This window comes from Wolffia australiana, chromosome 1 (genome assembly GCF_029677425.1).
Source record: "Wolffia australiana isolate 7733 chromosome 1, ASM2967742v1".
NCBI classification, from domain to species: Eukaryota; Viridiplantae; Streptophyta; class Magnoliopsida; order Alismatales; family Araceae; genus Wolffia; species Wolffia australiana.
The window spans coordinates 5,867,600-5,884,104 of record NC_135835.1 but is presented as its reverse complement, the minus strand read 5'-3'; the positions used below and the strand labels follow the sequence as shown (position 1 = coordinate 5,884,104).

General features: G+C 42.7%; 1 pseudogene across 1 annotated transcript; it reads left to right on the top strand.

Annotated features, from left to right (window-relative positions):
- The first annotated feature begins 12,460 nt into the window (after positions 1-12,460).
- Positions 12,461-15,658, top strand: LOC144703442 (phosphatidylinositol 4-kinase gamma 7 pseudogene; annotated as a pseudogene). The gene is made up of 2 exons (XR_013581529.1): positions 12,461-12,586; positions 13,375-15,658. The product of XR_013581529.1 is annotated as a phosphatidylinositol 4-kinase gamma 7 pseudogene (transcript).
- Positions 15,659-16,505: the final 847 nt, after the last annotated feature.

The window sequence follows — 16,505 nt, the reverse complement described above, 5'->3', positions numbered from 1 at the left end:
GGGAATAATAAGAAAATAGGGAGAGAACTTTCTTTGATTTCTCTTCTAATGACATGATTAGAGGCCAAATGGAGGGAAGGAGTAGGACAAACTTACTTAGATTTTCATTTTTGGACACAAGGTTTGAGATTAATTTTCTTACCATTAAAAATGAAAGCGCATAAGTTAGAGTTTCCTTCAATGGTGACATCATTATCATATAACCATGGTAGACCAAATAAGATACACCCTACATTTATAGGAAGAACATCTAGCCATATCTCATCTTCATATGACTGAATTTTTAATTGTAATAGACACCTATGAGTAATAGGAATGGAACTAGAATTTTCCCATGATACATCATATGGATGCGGGTGTTTCTGGAATCTAAGCTCTAGCTTTTCTACAGCAGCTTGAGATATTGGATTCATGCTACTTAAATTATCAACTATGACCTTGCAATATGAGGGACCTGCTTTGACAAAGGTGACAAACATTGCGGTTCTAAGAGGATCTTCATGTGATGCTAGGGTTAAGACACATTGCATCACATGGAGGTGTTGTTCAGGATCTTCAAATTCTATAACAGTTGGGTCAACTTCATACTCTTCCTCTTCCACATTGTCATCTAAAGGTTCATTTCCCATCGACAAATCATTTTCCTCAACAAGTAATGCTTGTGTAGGACAATTGGGTGACATGGTTTCCCGCACTTATAGCAAGTTGTTCTATTATTCCCTAGAAAGTTTTATGTATTCCCTTTACTATTTGGAGGAATATATGGAGGTGTTCTCGAAGGTAGAGGATGAGAAGATTGGGGATCACTACCTGAGTGTGGATAAGTCTAGAAGAATATGTGCATGACCATTAACCAATACATTGAAGATGAAGAATATGTAGTAATATAAGGCATCATTAAACCTATTGACGGGGCAGCTAATATGCATGATATACAACACGTATTTTGTCAATCATGGCAACGCAATCAAGCATGAACATTTAATATCTGTACCTATATTCAAATAAATTTAAAATCCTTCAGAGTTACTATTGATAATGGAAGCAGTATCAGTGTTATTCCCCAAGAAGCAGTTGACAAATGAAATTACAGACAGAAGCACATCCAATATTTTATCAGGTTGCATGGTTTAATTATGAATTAATTCCTATCACACCACATTGCCTATAAAGTTTAAAGATTTCTTCTTTTTACAACATATGGTAGGATCTCTTGCTATAGGAGTTGGGAAGTGTTATATTGAGATATCCATAAGTATATGACACAAATGCTACCCTTCATGTCAAAAGTAACTCTTTCACATTCATGCATGGAGCCAAACGCATCATCATCGAGCCATTAAACTCGACAAGTAAGACCAACCCGTCATCTCGTGTCAGTCTTCAACTGCAATCACCACTGCACCTCATCCTCAAAGACGTGCGCTAAGAGCATGTGCTGCTTTTCATGATATATCCAACATTATCAATTACTGCCTCACCCATCCAAAATAAATTTCCAAATGTCTTTTCTGAAGATCTACCAAAGGGACTTCCCCCCACCAAACATGAGACATTCATCATGTGATTGACCTTTATCTTGGATCATCCTTACCTAACTTCCATCACTACATACTTGCTCATGTAGGACATCGAGAATTATGACGACAAGTTGAAAAAACCTTTCCTGCAGATTCATCCATGAAAGTCTTAGTCCATTTGCCATCCCTGGCATTGCTAGTACTTAAAAAGGATGGTATCTGGAGAACGTGCATTGATTGTCAGGCTATTAATAAGATCACCATCACATATTGGTTTCATATCCCTTGATTGGATGATATGATTGACATGGTGACAGGAACTAGACTACTCTCCAAGATTGATCTTCACAATGGTTATCACCAAATTCGAGTTCGTGAAGGAGACAAGTGGATAACACTTTAAAAACCAAGGATGGTCTTTAGGAGTAATTAACGATGCTACTTAGACACTCCAACACACCAAGTACTTTCATGCATAGTATGAAGGACACACTTTTTGTAAGCTACCGGGCTAATGTGACATCACTTACTTCCATGACATATTAGTCTATGGTCAAACTAAAGACGACAAACTAGAACATCTCACATAGGTTTGTAGAATTCTACAGGAACATCACTTCTTTTTCAACAAGAAGAACTTTGCATTCTATCAACATAAGATAACCTTTTTGGGTTTCATCATATCTGACGAAGGCATAGCCATGGATCCTGAAAACATAAGCGCCATTCAAGATTGGCCTATTCTGCTAGTTTTCATGGATTATCAAAATTTACCATCGATTTATCAAGTAATTCATCACTATCATGACACCCATTACAAATTTTTCTAAAAAAAAGATAAATTTTTTGGAACCACAACATCTCAAAGTACCTTGGGGAAATTCAAACCCAAGCCCCAATACTTTTCCTTCCAGACTTTACTGTGGTCCTTGAACTTTCATGCAATGCTTCTGGTACGTGACCAGGTGTTTTGATCCATCATGGACAACCTGTTGCATTTCATAGCGAGAAACTTAATGACAACAAATAGCGACACTCTACATATGAGATGAAATTATACGCACATCCAATAGTTATGACACTGCACCCTTATCCTATTTCTCGTGAATTTATTTTTTTTCCTGGTGATGAATTTCTCAAATATTTGAACTCGCAAAATCATCATATCCCCCGTCATACTAAGTGGGGCTGAATATTTTTCATTCATTCAATTTTGTTTTATGACATAAGCCATGCATTGAAAACAAAGTGGCAAATGCTCTAAGTTGAAAAATACATGTACTCATAACACCAGAAGCCCATTCGATAGGTTTTGAAGCTATTCAAGAATTATACAAGGAATGTCCTGGCATTACCTCCATCTATCAATAGTTACAAACTTGGCCATCCGTCACCCATGTGTGTTATCTGATGGATATCTCTTCTAGGTTAACTGATTATGTATACCCAGTGTGTCAATGTGAGACTTTGTTATATGGGAGTTGCATCTAGGGGGGTTAGCACGAAACATGGGGCAGTCCAAGACGTAACTGCAGTATGTAAATTTTTATTTTGAACTAGCCTAATACAACATGTCACTCACACTATTGCATGTTGATGCACTTTCACCCTAGGGAAACAAGTCAAACATAATATGGCCTTTATTAACCCTAGGCCATTCTCGTTAAACCTTGTAGTGACCTCACCATGGACTTTGCCTTAAGCCCTCCCCTAACAACCAACAAATCCAATGCTATTTTGTCATCATTGATTGCTTTTCAAAAATGCCATGTTTCATTGTATGCCAAAAAACCTCGGACACTTCTAATATAGTGATATTGTTTTTTCATGAAAATTGTTCATCTTCATTGTATGTCCAAAACAATCATCTCTGACTTTGGAACAAAATTTTTGGAAAATTTTATGGTACCGTATGGGGACTAAACTAGAATATTTCATGGCCGTCCATCTCAAATTGATGGGCAACCAGAAGTGGTAAATAGGAGCCTTGGTAATCTTGTTTGTTGTCTTGTCCATAAATCCCACGTCTCATGGGATTCCTTCTTACCACATGTAGAAGTTGCATACAACCTTACACCCAATATATCGACGAGATTAAGCCCTTTCCATAATGTATATGAGCATCAGCCCCCAAAGCTTATTCTTCTTAAACCTCTATAGTTTCCCACATTCATGCCCTTCATGCAGGTATAGAAACTAAACTTAAAACTCTCCAACCATGTCTACAAGACCTTGGCAGATTCACATTGACACTTTCGAGAATTCAATGAGGGTGATCTCATCATGGTTTGCCTCCATCCATCATGGCTCCCTCGTCAACATACAAAGTTACATCCTCGAAATGCTGGCTCATTCTGTGTTTTCCACAAAATTATTCCTAATGAGTATGTCATTGATATTCCAGAACACCAGGGCGCAAGCACTTCATTTAATATTGCAGATCTTATCCCTCATCACGACGAATGTGAGATCCCTCAAAAACCCTCACATCATGGCCCTTTTCTAGAAGAAACAACTCTCTTACCCGAACTGATGCCGCATGTCGTCGAGGCCGTTGTCCAGTCGGGTATCAATTTGATGCTCTGACACCAAGATGATGTCGAACGTCATCAAGGACGTCGTCTGAAGAGTAATTTCCCTAAGGGGATATCTAACTATGAGATGACGTGACCTGGGTGGATATACATGCAGGCTCTAACTCGTGGGGTTTTGCCAAGCTCCGAACTCCGGGGTGGAGCAACCGATGATGGTGACAGTGACCTTCTGACCCTCGTCGGAGCGACGATGGCAATTACAGCGCCGAACGGAATAATTTTGTTGATACTTGCATGCAACAAACGGGCTCGAACCGTACCTAAGAATCCACTCGTGACATAGTTTTCAATACATAATCTCTCACCTATACTAACCCGAGCGCGGTGGAGTTCAGCCAAAAATATATTGGAGATAGTAATATAACTAACGAGCAAAGGGGAATGACGTACCTTGTCAGTGATGTCGATTGTCGTCGGAGTCTTTGTCAGTGCAAGGGCTGGTGCGGACAGGAGTGATGGAGACGTGTTGGAGCCGGCATGGTGTGGCTCGACAGGTGGCAGAGTGGCAGTGCTGAAGCATGACGCCGGAGGGAGTCGAGGGCAAGGAAGAGAAGGGAGGGGCGATGCGGCACACGAGCGAGCGGATGTAGATCGTCTGTGTGTTTCCGTAACGAGCGATAGCAGCCACCACGTTTAGCGCGTCAGTGATGGTGGCAATGGCTGAACGGTTGACACCAATCACGATGCAGGTGCGGGAATGTTCAGCGGTAACGGCGCCTACAGGCGACAGCAGTGGCGGTGGGTTGCAGCGACGCCAAAAACTATTGGCGATGCGGTTGATATGAAACACCGAGGACCGGTGGGTTGTCGCAGGCAATGCTGGACTCCACCTGGACGAGCGGCACAACCTGGGCTGGTATCGACGGAACCCTGGCAGCCCTGGGCACTGAACGTGCCTCAATGGGAGCTGGCTGGCAAGCGCAATTGCACGAGGTCACCGCTTGAGCAGTGCTGGTTTACCAAGCGTGAGCCGTGGGTGCGATACTGGCAATGGGGTCGTGGGTTGATCTGGTCGCGTAGAACGAAGGCGGATGCGGGTGGTCAGAACTGTGATGTCTCGAGATCTCAATCGACTACTCATCAGGTGCAGTTACGCACGTGGGGCGGTCAAACATGGGCTGCGTTGACCACCGATGGGCGCACACTATAGTATTGTGGGTTATTCACCACCTTCCGCAGGAGCACCGCCCAGCGGAAGGAACTTCACACGGTGATGATTTGGCACCGGCGGTTTGAACTCAAGGTGGGAACTCAGGGAACAGAGTTTGGCGATACCCACGTTGTCCGTCGAGGTGCAACGCGTTGCGACGTCGCGAGTTGTTGCAACCACATTTCGTGGGCGCATCAATCCGATGGAAGAGATCGAACGCGGAGATGACTCAGCGCCAAAGGTTCGAACTCAGGTGGGAACCCTGGAGGAGCAAAGTACGACGCGGGTAGCGAAGCCTGGACACAGTCCCCTTCCCTCTTCATTTCTCTCTTTCTTTTCTCTTCCTCTTCCTCTTTTTTCTCCTCTTCTTCTCGTGAGACCAAAGGATGAAGGAACACTTCTTCAAAATGATAACTCTGGTCTGCCGACCTAGGGCGCCCTCTTTTCCCTTATATCGGGGGTCAAGATGGGCCCCTAGGGAGGGTCCATTAAGGGGGTCCATAAACATAGGATCCCCTTTAAAATCAAAATAAATACTGAAAATAAAAACAACAGAATGAGACACGACAAAACGACACAACATGATACGACGCATGATGGTAGGAATCATGACATGACGAGTATGGACACCATGAAAACGGACACATGAACGCGATAAAACAACTAACTGAATGAGCACGTGTTGACGAAGATTGAAGCATCAAATGCATGGATATGCTTTTACCCGGGGTATTTGAACCCGGGCATCTTTACCGTCGCCTTGGCGTGTGGGTCGGGCTGGACCCAAACCAACAGGGCTGTCGATAACGATGATGGCAGCTTTGAAGATGTCTCCGGTGGGGCGGGCTGGCGCGCTCCATCAAGAACTCTTTCCACCAACTTTAATTTCTATTGCAGAAATCCTCACAAATCACCCCAGTATTCTAGACCCTAATGTACTAGAAGTCCGAGTCGAGTGGAAGGACCACCGTAAAACAGATGCTACATGGATTTCACTAACTTACTTCACTAATCTCCTTGTTTATGGGATTGTTATCTTTCAATTACCGTGAAGAAAACTAATAAGGTCCAATCAGTCTAGAAGGCTACACTATTAGAAGTCAATCTACCTCCAAGACAAACCAATTGTGTGCCCCAGAAGAATGTGCAACTTCTACTACAATGAATGCTTCAATACACGCCCAATGCAAAAGCTAGAGAGATCCCTCCATTGGAGCAATTTTCAAGCAATGTTTGTGCAACCTTTAAAGATATTGTTTGTTTCTAATATCAATCCAAGTCCATATAACTTGGAATCGTGTTTTTTGGTGCAGGGTGTTTCAAGATTTGAAGGAAAGAAGGCCGGCATCCGAACTTCGCACATCCTCAACCTTGTGATAAGTTTACAATATTTAAAATAACTTTCATAGTGATTTTTAGTTTTTTTTCGACATATAAAATGTTGTTAACATCCATAAAAAACCAAAAAACTTGGAATCACATCATTTGGTTGAGTTTAGAAAGAGTTCTAGGGGTTTTAAGTTGGACACGGAGGGATTGGGGGTAAACTAAGGACGTGGAAAGATTGATATCTAGATATCTGATTTTTTTTAACACTGTGTGAGATAACAGTTGTGAGAAATTGTGTTACAAAACTGTTCCAGGTGAAATCATCACATTTGGTGCAGGATTGAAAAACATAATTGAGTTTTAAGCATCAAAGGTCAAACGTGAATCAAGAATTTCATCCAAATAAAAATGTGGAGGAGAGGAGTGAAGAAAGAATGAGTACAACTAAGGAGGTATTACTGAAGGGAAGTCATATTTATATTTATGAATATTTATCTCTGAATTAATAAAATTTTGACATAAAACTATTCTTGTTGAAATACATAAAATTGGTCCTTGCGTTGAATACTATTTTAAGTAGCCATCAATACTAAGTGATGTTGAAGAGAGGACATTATTCAGAAATATATTGTTATTGTTAGAACTTTGTGATCACTCAGGTTAAGGCTTTGGGGGCCATAAGAAAAAAGGTTTTGGGGGCCAAGTTGAAGTGGATCAAGCAAAGTTGTTCTGTGGAAGCCTTTGAGGGTTGAGGACGACAAAGCTTCGTCGACTTTTTCTTTTCTTGGGGGGTATTCACTCAAACTCGATTAGGGCACATCATCACCTCGAGACGGATACCCCCAAACAGCATTAAGGATTAGCCTAAGCTGTCTAAAGAAAATAATTGTGTCTCCCATTTCCCCTACCTCATTTCTTAGGTGGAAAAATCCTACTCTAATTAAAAATAAAAACATAATATAAATAGAGAACATAATTCACCCCCCTCCTCTTAGGTTATTCCTTGGCCACCTAAATTAACAAGTGGTATCAATCACCTTTTAACCCGGTTGAGTCTGGGTTCATGAAGACAAGTGCTGGCCGCATTTTGAACTTTGCTGATCCGTCGTAACCAGCAGGGATGTCCCAAAAGTATATCCCATTACGCTTTGATTCTACTAACAACACATGGTCAGATGATTACTTTTGGGAACATTAGAACTTTTCCTTAAATATGGTAGATCACATCAACAAGGGAGATGTTTGTTATCTAGAACATCGCTGTCATTTCACCATGTTGTCATCAATCACCACCATCGTGTCATCATAGTTTGCCTCTACCATCACCGTTATCCAGCCAGGAGGAGCTTGTTGAGCCCTCAGTCTGTTGTCTCTAGAATTTGGTTCTACAATGACATTTGGCTCCTGTTACATTACATTCAACCTCTTTGGCAGATTCAAATCTTTGATACCTCGAGGAGTGGAGGTAGTACGGATATGGCCCCCCACTGTCCATCCTTCACCGCTTAAGCCTTGTCATGATGTCAGTCTAAGCCCACCACGTAATGCCATGACAAGATCATCTTTTATTTTTGTTGTTTTGTTGTTTTCTTTTCCTACAAATATCCTTAACAAGAGATAGTTTAGGGGAACTGGTTTTGACTTTCAATGGTGTTCTCTCTTTTCTTCTAGGAAAGTGCGCAGAGGCAAAGATCTTGGCATTCAGTATAGCATATTGCCCCGGAAAGAGATACATCACAGGGGTAGCCAAAAAATAGTAAAAATATGATACATAGAGAGAGAGGGACAGAGAGGATACAGAAGACAGAAATATAGAGAGGAAGAGAAAGGATGATGAAGGTAGTGATGATTTGAGAAGACAAGGGCCCTACTGATAAGGGAAATTGGGAAAAAGAGAGATCATAACACATGGGTGGCCGACGATGAGAGGGAGAGAGAGGGAGAGAAGGGAAGAGAGAGAGAGAGAGAAGAGAGGGAGAGAACGGGAGATAGAGAGAGGAGAGGGGGTGAGGGAAAGAGAGGGAGAGAAGGGGGGAGATAGAGAGGGGGTGAGGGAGAGGGAGGGAGAGAAGGGGGAGATAGAAATAGAGGGAGAGAGGGGAGAGAGGGAGGGAAAGAGAGAGAGAGCAAGGGGAGAGAAAGATAGAGAGGGGAGAGAAAAAAAGAGAGAGAGCAAGGGAAGAGAAAGATAGAGAGAGGTAAGGGAAAGAGGGAAGAGAGAGAGGAGAGTGAGCAAGGGTAGAGAAAGATAGACAGAGAGAGAGGGGGAGAGAGATAGAGGAGGGAGACAGAGCAAGGGGAGAGAAAGATAGAGAGAGAGGGAAGAGAGAGAGAGATAGAGGAGGGAGAGAGGGGAGAGAAAGATAGAGAGGGGGAGGGAAGAGAGAGAGAGGAGGGGGAGAAAGATAAGGGGGGGAGAGAGGATAAAGAGATAGAGAGAGAGGGAGAGAAAGATAGAGGGGGCGAGAGATGAGAGGGGAGGGAGAGAGAAAGATAGAGGAGGGAGAGAGCAAGGGGAGAGAGAGAGATAGAGGAGGGAGAGAGGGGAGAGAAAGATAGAGGGAGGGGGGAGAGAGAGAGAGAGATAGAGGAGGGAGAGAGGGGAGAGAGAGCAAGGGGAGAGAAAGATAGAGAGGGGATGAGAGAGATAGAGGGAGAGAAAGATAAAGAGGGGAGAGAGAAAGGATAGAGAGATAGAGAGAGAGGGAGAGAAAGATGGAGAGGGGATGAGAGAGATAGAGGGAGAGAAAGATAGAGAGGGGATCAGAGAGATAGAGGGAGAGAAAGATAGAGAGGGGATGAGAGAGATAGAGGGAGAGAAAGATATAGAGGGGAGAGAGAGAGAGGATAGAGAGATAGAGAGAGAGGGAGAGAAAGATAGAGAGGGGATGAGAGAGATAGAGGGAGAGAAAGATAAAGAGGGGAGAGAGAAAGGATAGAGAGATAGAGAGAGAGGGAGAGAAAGATGGAGAGGGGATGAGAGAGATAGAGGGAGAGAAAGATAGAGAGGGGATCAGAGAGATAGAGGGAGAGAAAGATAGAGAGGGGATGAGAGAGATAGAGGGAGAGAAAGATATAGAGGGGAGAGAGAGAGGGGAGAGAGAGAGAGAGAGAGAGAGAGAGAGAGAGGGGAGGAGAGAGAGAGAGGGAGAGAAAGATAAAGAGGGGAGAGAGAGAGGATAGAGAGATAGAGAGAGAGGGAGAGAAAGATAGAGAGGGGATGAGAGAGATAGAGGGAGAGAAAGATAAAGAGGGGAGAGAGAGAGGATAGAGAGATAGAAAGAGGGAGAGAAAGATAGCGAGGGGGGAGATATAGAGAGAGGGGGGAGAGCGAAGGAGAGAGAGAGAGAGAGAGGAAGGGAGAACGAGGGGAGAGAAACATCGAGAGAGAGAGAGAGAGAGAGAGAGGAAGGGAGAACGAGGGGAGAGAAACATCGAGAGAGAGAGAGAGAGAGAGAGAGAGAGAGAGAGAGAGAGCGCGGAGCTACGCAAAGCTCACTTGGTGCCTCCTGGAGAAGTGTCCAGAGGCAGAGGCCAAAGACGCCACATCCCCATCCTCTCCGGCCCCCACAAACGACGAAGACCGCAGCGACGTCGCGCCCTCCACCCTCTGAGAACCCCCCCTCGACACCGCCCGAGCAAACTTCACCGCTTCTTCTCCCCCTCGCGTTGCACCGGTGAACTCCCCCCCCCTCCGTCTCCACCTCGTCAACTTCATCAGCTTCCTGCACCAGCTCCCCAAACTCTTCTCCATCTCCCTCCTCTCCCCTTTCTCACTCTAAGTTTTCCACAGATATCGATCTATCCAGAGGAAGACGATGGTGGGTCGCTTAAGTAAGCTCCTCCTCTACAGAGGGGGAGTTGACTCTGATATTTCTTGCTTCTGTTGACATGTAAACGACATCCCATGTTTTGATTATTCGCCAGTTGGGTCTCCTTTTTCTTTTAAAACATGCTACAACCTCACCTCATAATTGAATGGTTGGGACTCGGGGGTTTATCATGTCATGAGTCTGGTATTCCGTTGACCCTGGTTTATTAAATTAGTAAAATGGTAGGGGGAAGTACAAAGCAATTTGGTTCTAACTTGAATTATGGATAATTGACAGCCACAAGATTGTTATGTGGATTTTATGGGTATATTATGATAAGTAATTTGATTCTTGGTCTTGGAACAGATCTTCTGTAAACACATTCTCTAACCTTGATCCAAGTCATGTCAAAACTTGAAAGAGCACATTCACCTACCCCACCAAAGGAATTTAGAGAAATCTCCATGAGTTTTGAGAGCTACTTTTTATTTTGGTATATTGTATTCAATAATAACTCAAGAATTTTCATTTACATGTAAAGCTAATTTAGAACCTGAAAGAGCACAACCTCCACCAAAGAAATATGAAGAAAATTTCAACCATTCCATTATTAGTACAGCTTTACCCACTTGATATCTGCAAAATAGTCCATTTTTTTTCTCCACTGCAATGAGTTGTCCACACGGTTCTGAAATCAAATATAGATTAAAGAATGGCTATCTAGAAGGAGTCGTGGTAGTTGTCCCTCCATGACCACAAATAAAGCTGGTAGCTCATTTCATTCTTTCAGAACATGTGAATACTGGCACCAGCATTGTAGGCTCTTTTGAGGTTTTGGAACAAATAATAATCATATAACATAATAACACAAATGATTTCTCTAAGAAGGAGTTTGACAAACCCTTAATGGATCCCTTCCATTGTTGATTAGCTACACATTTGTGTCTTTGAGCTTTAACATAAAAAAAAGGATAATCTTCCATGTTTCTTTCTTGAAATATTACCTTGTCCCATTTGAGTAAGTAAACTAGAAATGGGGGAGAAAAGATAGCATGCCATATCAAAAGCATTTGTCTAAGGCATCAGCAAAAGAATTCAACATAGAAGGCCAACCCCTACAGAAAAGAAGAAGCAGCTGAAACAAAGAAGAGTCTGATCTGTTCTTCATTTAGGCCCAGCCTTCTCTTCTATAAGTAGGTATGGGAGTGTTTTGATGCAGCCTGGCTCCTACCTGTACAAAAGAATTAAGTTTGGTATCGTCCAACGTGCACCATTTGGTGATTGATTGAAAAAATAGGCCTAGATCTATGGCCCTTAATAAGCCAAATGCTCCCTTGATATTCCTTTGATTCTGACTGTTAAATCATGGATAATTGACTACCATAATATTGTTGTGGATTTTATGGGAATATGATAGCTAATAAATTGGTGTGCTTGACTGCTAATAAAGCAAACTTGTGGTCTTGAAACAGCTTTTCAATAAACACATCCTAAATTTGATATATTTTTGTGTTTGATGCCAATAGGATATAAAGTCATTTCTGATTTTTAAAATATAACCACGCAGTTTGTCTGCCTATTTTTAAACGATTACTATTGACCATTTTTAAAGATTATAAAGACAGTGGGGAACGATGTATCTTCCCATATTATATAATAGTGTGAACATTTGCTTTAGTAAGACCCTTTTAGCTAAACTATAAAGTCACACATTTCTGCTACGTAGTTTTCAGCAGAAAAAAAATTACATAGATATGATTATTTAAGCTTTTCAAAGTTTATATAATGGGCATTTAAAAATAAACAGTTTTTGTCAAATCTCATAGCAGCAGAGGTCTATTTCTTCCGGAAACTTCCAATGGAAAGGACCCCCTTAAAATTTTTATTTAATTTTTAACCTCTTTTTCTGAAGAATCTAAAGAATCTATGTTTGATTCCAGCCCTTGTTTTATCACTCATTCAAGTCAACGAATTAAAAGTACTTCAAGCTCGAAAGTAAAGAAATTAATTTAGCAGGGGTTTATTTGTTAGATTACCCATAGATTCGGGGAGAATGAAAAAAAGGGTTTATTGCGCTAGTTGAAGATCTGGGGAAGCTCTGTGTGTGGTCGATACTCGATATCGAAGGCTTTTGCCTGATTGGAGCTCGACCCACTACTGCGACCCCCCGGAAACCTCTTGGTGAGTAGATATTGGCCGATCTAGATAATGTTTCTGTTCATATATGAGCTAAGAACCTTCGCTGGATCTTCGTTGTGGTCCAAAGTTTCATCATTTTTGCTGAGCTGACGTTTTTCTGACCCTTTTTGAGATCTTCGTCTTGGGTTTTATTCGTTGTCGAATGATTTGTTCGGAGGTGGAAGATTCGGCGATTGTGACTGTAGCTTTACATCTGGAATATCCGTATGCTTTGAATGTTTCTAGTTCTTTGGTGCCCTCTTTCAGTTTCACTGGGGGAAGGATTTGTCATTTAATCATCTAGTTTAATCGAGTTTGTCATGGTGTTTAGTTAATCAACTTTTGCTACTTTTTATACATTGTGTTGCGCTCTAGCCGCGCAAATATTCCTCATTTTCTGGACATTTCTATTTCTGTGTTCCATCTTTTTCTGGTCGAAAGGGAGCGGGATTTTTTTTCTAACCCCCGCCAGCTTCTTTATTTTTATCTTCTTTCCAATGCTTCGTGAAATGTGCTTTATTTTTTCTTCGAAGCTATAGTTTTTGTATTTCGAGAGGACTGTATCACCTCTCTTTTTGTTTTGATGGCGTATAGTTGCTATTTCTGGAGATTTTTTGTTCGACATTTATTGAAATAGTCAGCGGATGGTGTCTTTTTTCTGGATTTTAACTTTTAGTTGATAATTCTACAACTTAACTATGAATGTACTGAAATGTTTTCTAGTCTGCATAGATGATCTACTCATTCTGACATCCATTCAATGACTTTCCTGTTGTCAATGGCTTCCTTAGATGTCCTACAATATGGCTTCAAGTCTCATGCCTCTTCTACAGTGATCCAATCTTTACATGATCAATGCTTGTAATACCAGTACATTTGTCTGCCTTCCATAGTCATTTCTGTGCCGGGGTCCGCCTCAGACTGGAGAACAAAGTGAAAGAGGAGGAAGAGATTGCCAATGTCTCCTACGTTGGAAAGTCCTGTTCAGACACAAATGGCTGTTGCAGTTCATGATTGCTCTGTGAGCGCCGAGTACCATGGCAGCAGAGGCGAGGGCAAGTCCGGAGGAAGACGACATCTTTTTGCACATGCTAATGCGGGATACTCCCTGCATTCTGGGTTTGATCAAGGAGATAATGCCCACACTGTTAAAAGAAAAATAAAGTTGGCCCAGGATCTTTACGCAAGTGGGCAGAATTTTTTTTACTCAACAGGAAAGGGTCTTCAATGTAGGGATCAGAGCAGGTCCATAGAGATCCTCGGCAGCATGAAAAGCCAACCTCATGTGAAGCATCTTGTGGGTGACGTTGCCAGGGCTATAAGAAATGGTGTGGAACCAGTCAAGGTGCTCCATGGGCTTGGCGGAGCTTACTATTTTAGGAACACCAGAGGAGAGAATATTGCTTTGGTCAAGCCTGCAGATGAAGAGCCTCTTGCACCGAACAACCCGAAGGGCATGGTGGGAAAGACAATGGGCCAGCCGGGCCTGAAGCGATGGGTTCGTGTTGGCGAGACTGGCTTCAGGGAAGTGGCTGCATACATCCTGGACCATGGCCACTTTGCCCAAGTCCCCCCAACGACACTCGTCAAGATAACCCACTCAATCTTCAACATCAACGACGGTGATGGCTGCAACAAAACCAAGGAGAAGAATCCAACAGCGATCTGTAAAATCGCCTCGTTTCAGAAATTTATCCCCCATGATTTTGACGCCAGTGATTATGGGACCTCAGGTTTCCCTGTGGCAGCTGTTCATCGTATCGGAATCCTCGATATCAGGATTCTGAACACCGATCGCCATGGCGGTAATCTCCTTGTTAGGAGGGTAAACGATGGCGGTGTCAGTAGGTTTGGCAGCTGTGCCATGGAGCTGATCCCCATTGACCATGGCCTTTGTTTGCCAGAAAACTTGGAAGACCCTTACTTTGAATGGATCCACTGGCCTCAGGCTTCAATCCCCTTCTCTGACGAAGAGCTGGACTACATTTCCAAGCTGGATCCCGAGAAGGATGCCGAATTGCTCCAATCTGAGCTGCCCATGATCCATCAGTCGTGCCTCCGAGTCCTTACCCTTTGCACTATCTTCCTCAAGGAGGCAGCAGCTTTTGGTCTCTGTCTGTCCGAGATTGGGGAGATGATGAGCAGGGGAAGAGAAGACGGACCGAGTGAGCTCGAGATTGTCTGCGTCGAGGTAAAGAGATTGGTAGGCGAATGCGTCGATCTCCTTCCTTCTCCCCGAACTGGGGCCCCTGAGGGAGACCAGTTTCAGTTTGATGTCGACCCCGAGGATAATGAGCTCATAAACTTACCTACCCTGTCATCATATCCGGCACCAAGACTTGGTTTCTGCTTTAACAACTATCGAAGTCCACTCTCTAAGCTGGAGGAAACCTTGGAGGAAGAAGATGGTCATGATGATGATGATAATGATGAGGATTATGATGGGATAAGTAATGGTGGACTTGACGATGAAGTCTTAAGGGTAATGAAGATTCAAGAGGTTGACAAGCCTCCACCAGTCCGGAGGTTGTGTGTTTCATTGAAAGGTGTCAGCCTAGCCGAGAGGAAGATCCCGTGTTACAACCCAGTTGGAGGCACTGTCCGTGGTGGCAGCGGCAACAGCGAGCAAGGAGCCCACCCCACCGCCGACGAGCAGAGGCTAGTGAGTGCCAGCTTTGTGAAGTTGGGAGATATGGTTGATGAGGAATGGAGGGTCTTTCTAATGAGATTTCAAGAGCTTCTTCCAGGGGCATTCCTCAACCGCAAGTCAACTCCACTTAAGCACCGGCTTGGAACATCTTGCCAGTTTTAGTAGGCATGTTAACCAAGACCTCCCATGCGCAATTTCTTCAGGAGGACTGGGCTGCTTAGGTCATGTAAATATGTGTACAATTTAGAGGTTAGTTGGGTCCTGATCACTTGGATTTTTCTTTGCTTTTTTCTAAGAGAAAATAAATTTAGAGTGTGTGTAAGTTGGTAGGCAGGTGGATGTACATATGGGTTCTCAGGACATGTAATGGGTTCTTCAGTCTTTGTATTTTAGAGACTTGCTATGTTCATTGTAGCTTTCAGTTGCGTTTTGTCTCCTCTAGAATTTCGAGGATTCCCCTCAAGCACTGATGGGAAAGAGAGAAGACGGTTGTTTCAAGAGATATGATTAAGAAATAAGGGAGAGGGAAGATATTAGACATGAGATATTATTAACAATTATGTGAGAGAGAAACTTAAGTAAAAAGTGATGATGAAGGAAAAAGTGGGGCGGATAGAGAAGCCTAAGATAAAACTGACGGTTCATTCCAAAAAAAAAAGATTAAACTGACGGTTAATAACAAGGGAAGAGCAGATAAGTCACAGGAGATGTTTAAATAAGATTATGGGGGCAAAAGCTTCTTGAAGCGAGATGGTTCAGAATGAGAAGAGAGATAAGGGGAAGGGTGTGATATACATGTATATATATGTAGAGAAAGAGAGGGAAAAAATATCAGTCACAAGAAATGATTACGAAAAAGGGAGAATAGAGATGCATCAACAAGAGTGATAGAGAAGTTCAGCCAGCAGAGATGCTTGAGGATCTGGAGAGAGAAGTTTGGTCAGAATTAGTAACGAAAAGATTGGGACAGTATAGAAGTTCAGCCAAAAGCCATGGTTAAGGATCAGGGGGGAGAGAGAGAGAGAGAGAGAGAGAGAGGAAGAAGCTCAGTTGGAATAATTGATTAAGCATTAGCAGTGAAATTGGTAAAGAAGCTCAGCCAAAAGAGAGATTGAGAGACTCAGACATAAGTAATGACTAAGAAAGTCAAGGGGACAGCGAGACAGCTAGAAATTGAGGAAAATTGAGACCGTAGAGATAGAGAAGTAGATAATGATAGAGAGAGAAGCCCAGACAAAAAAATTAGGGGGAGAAGTTAAGTCAGAATAGATG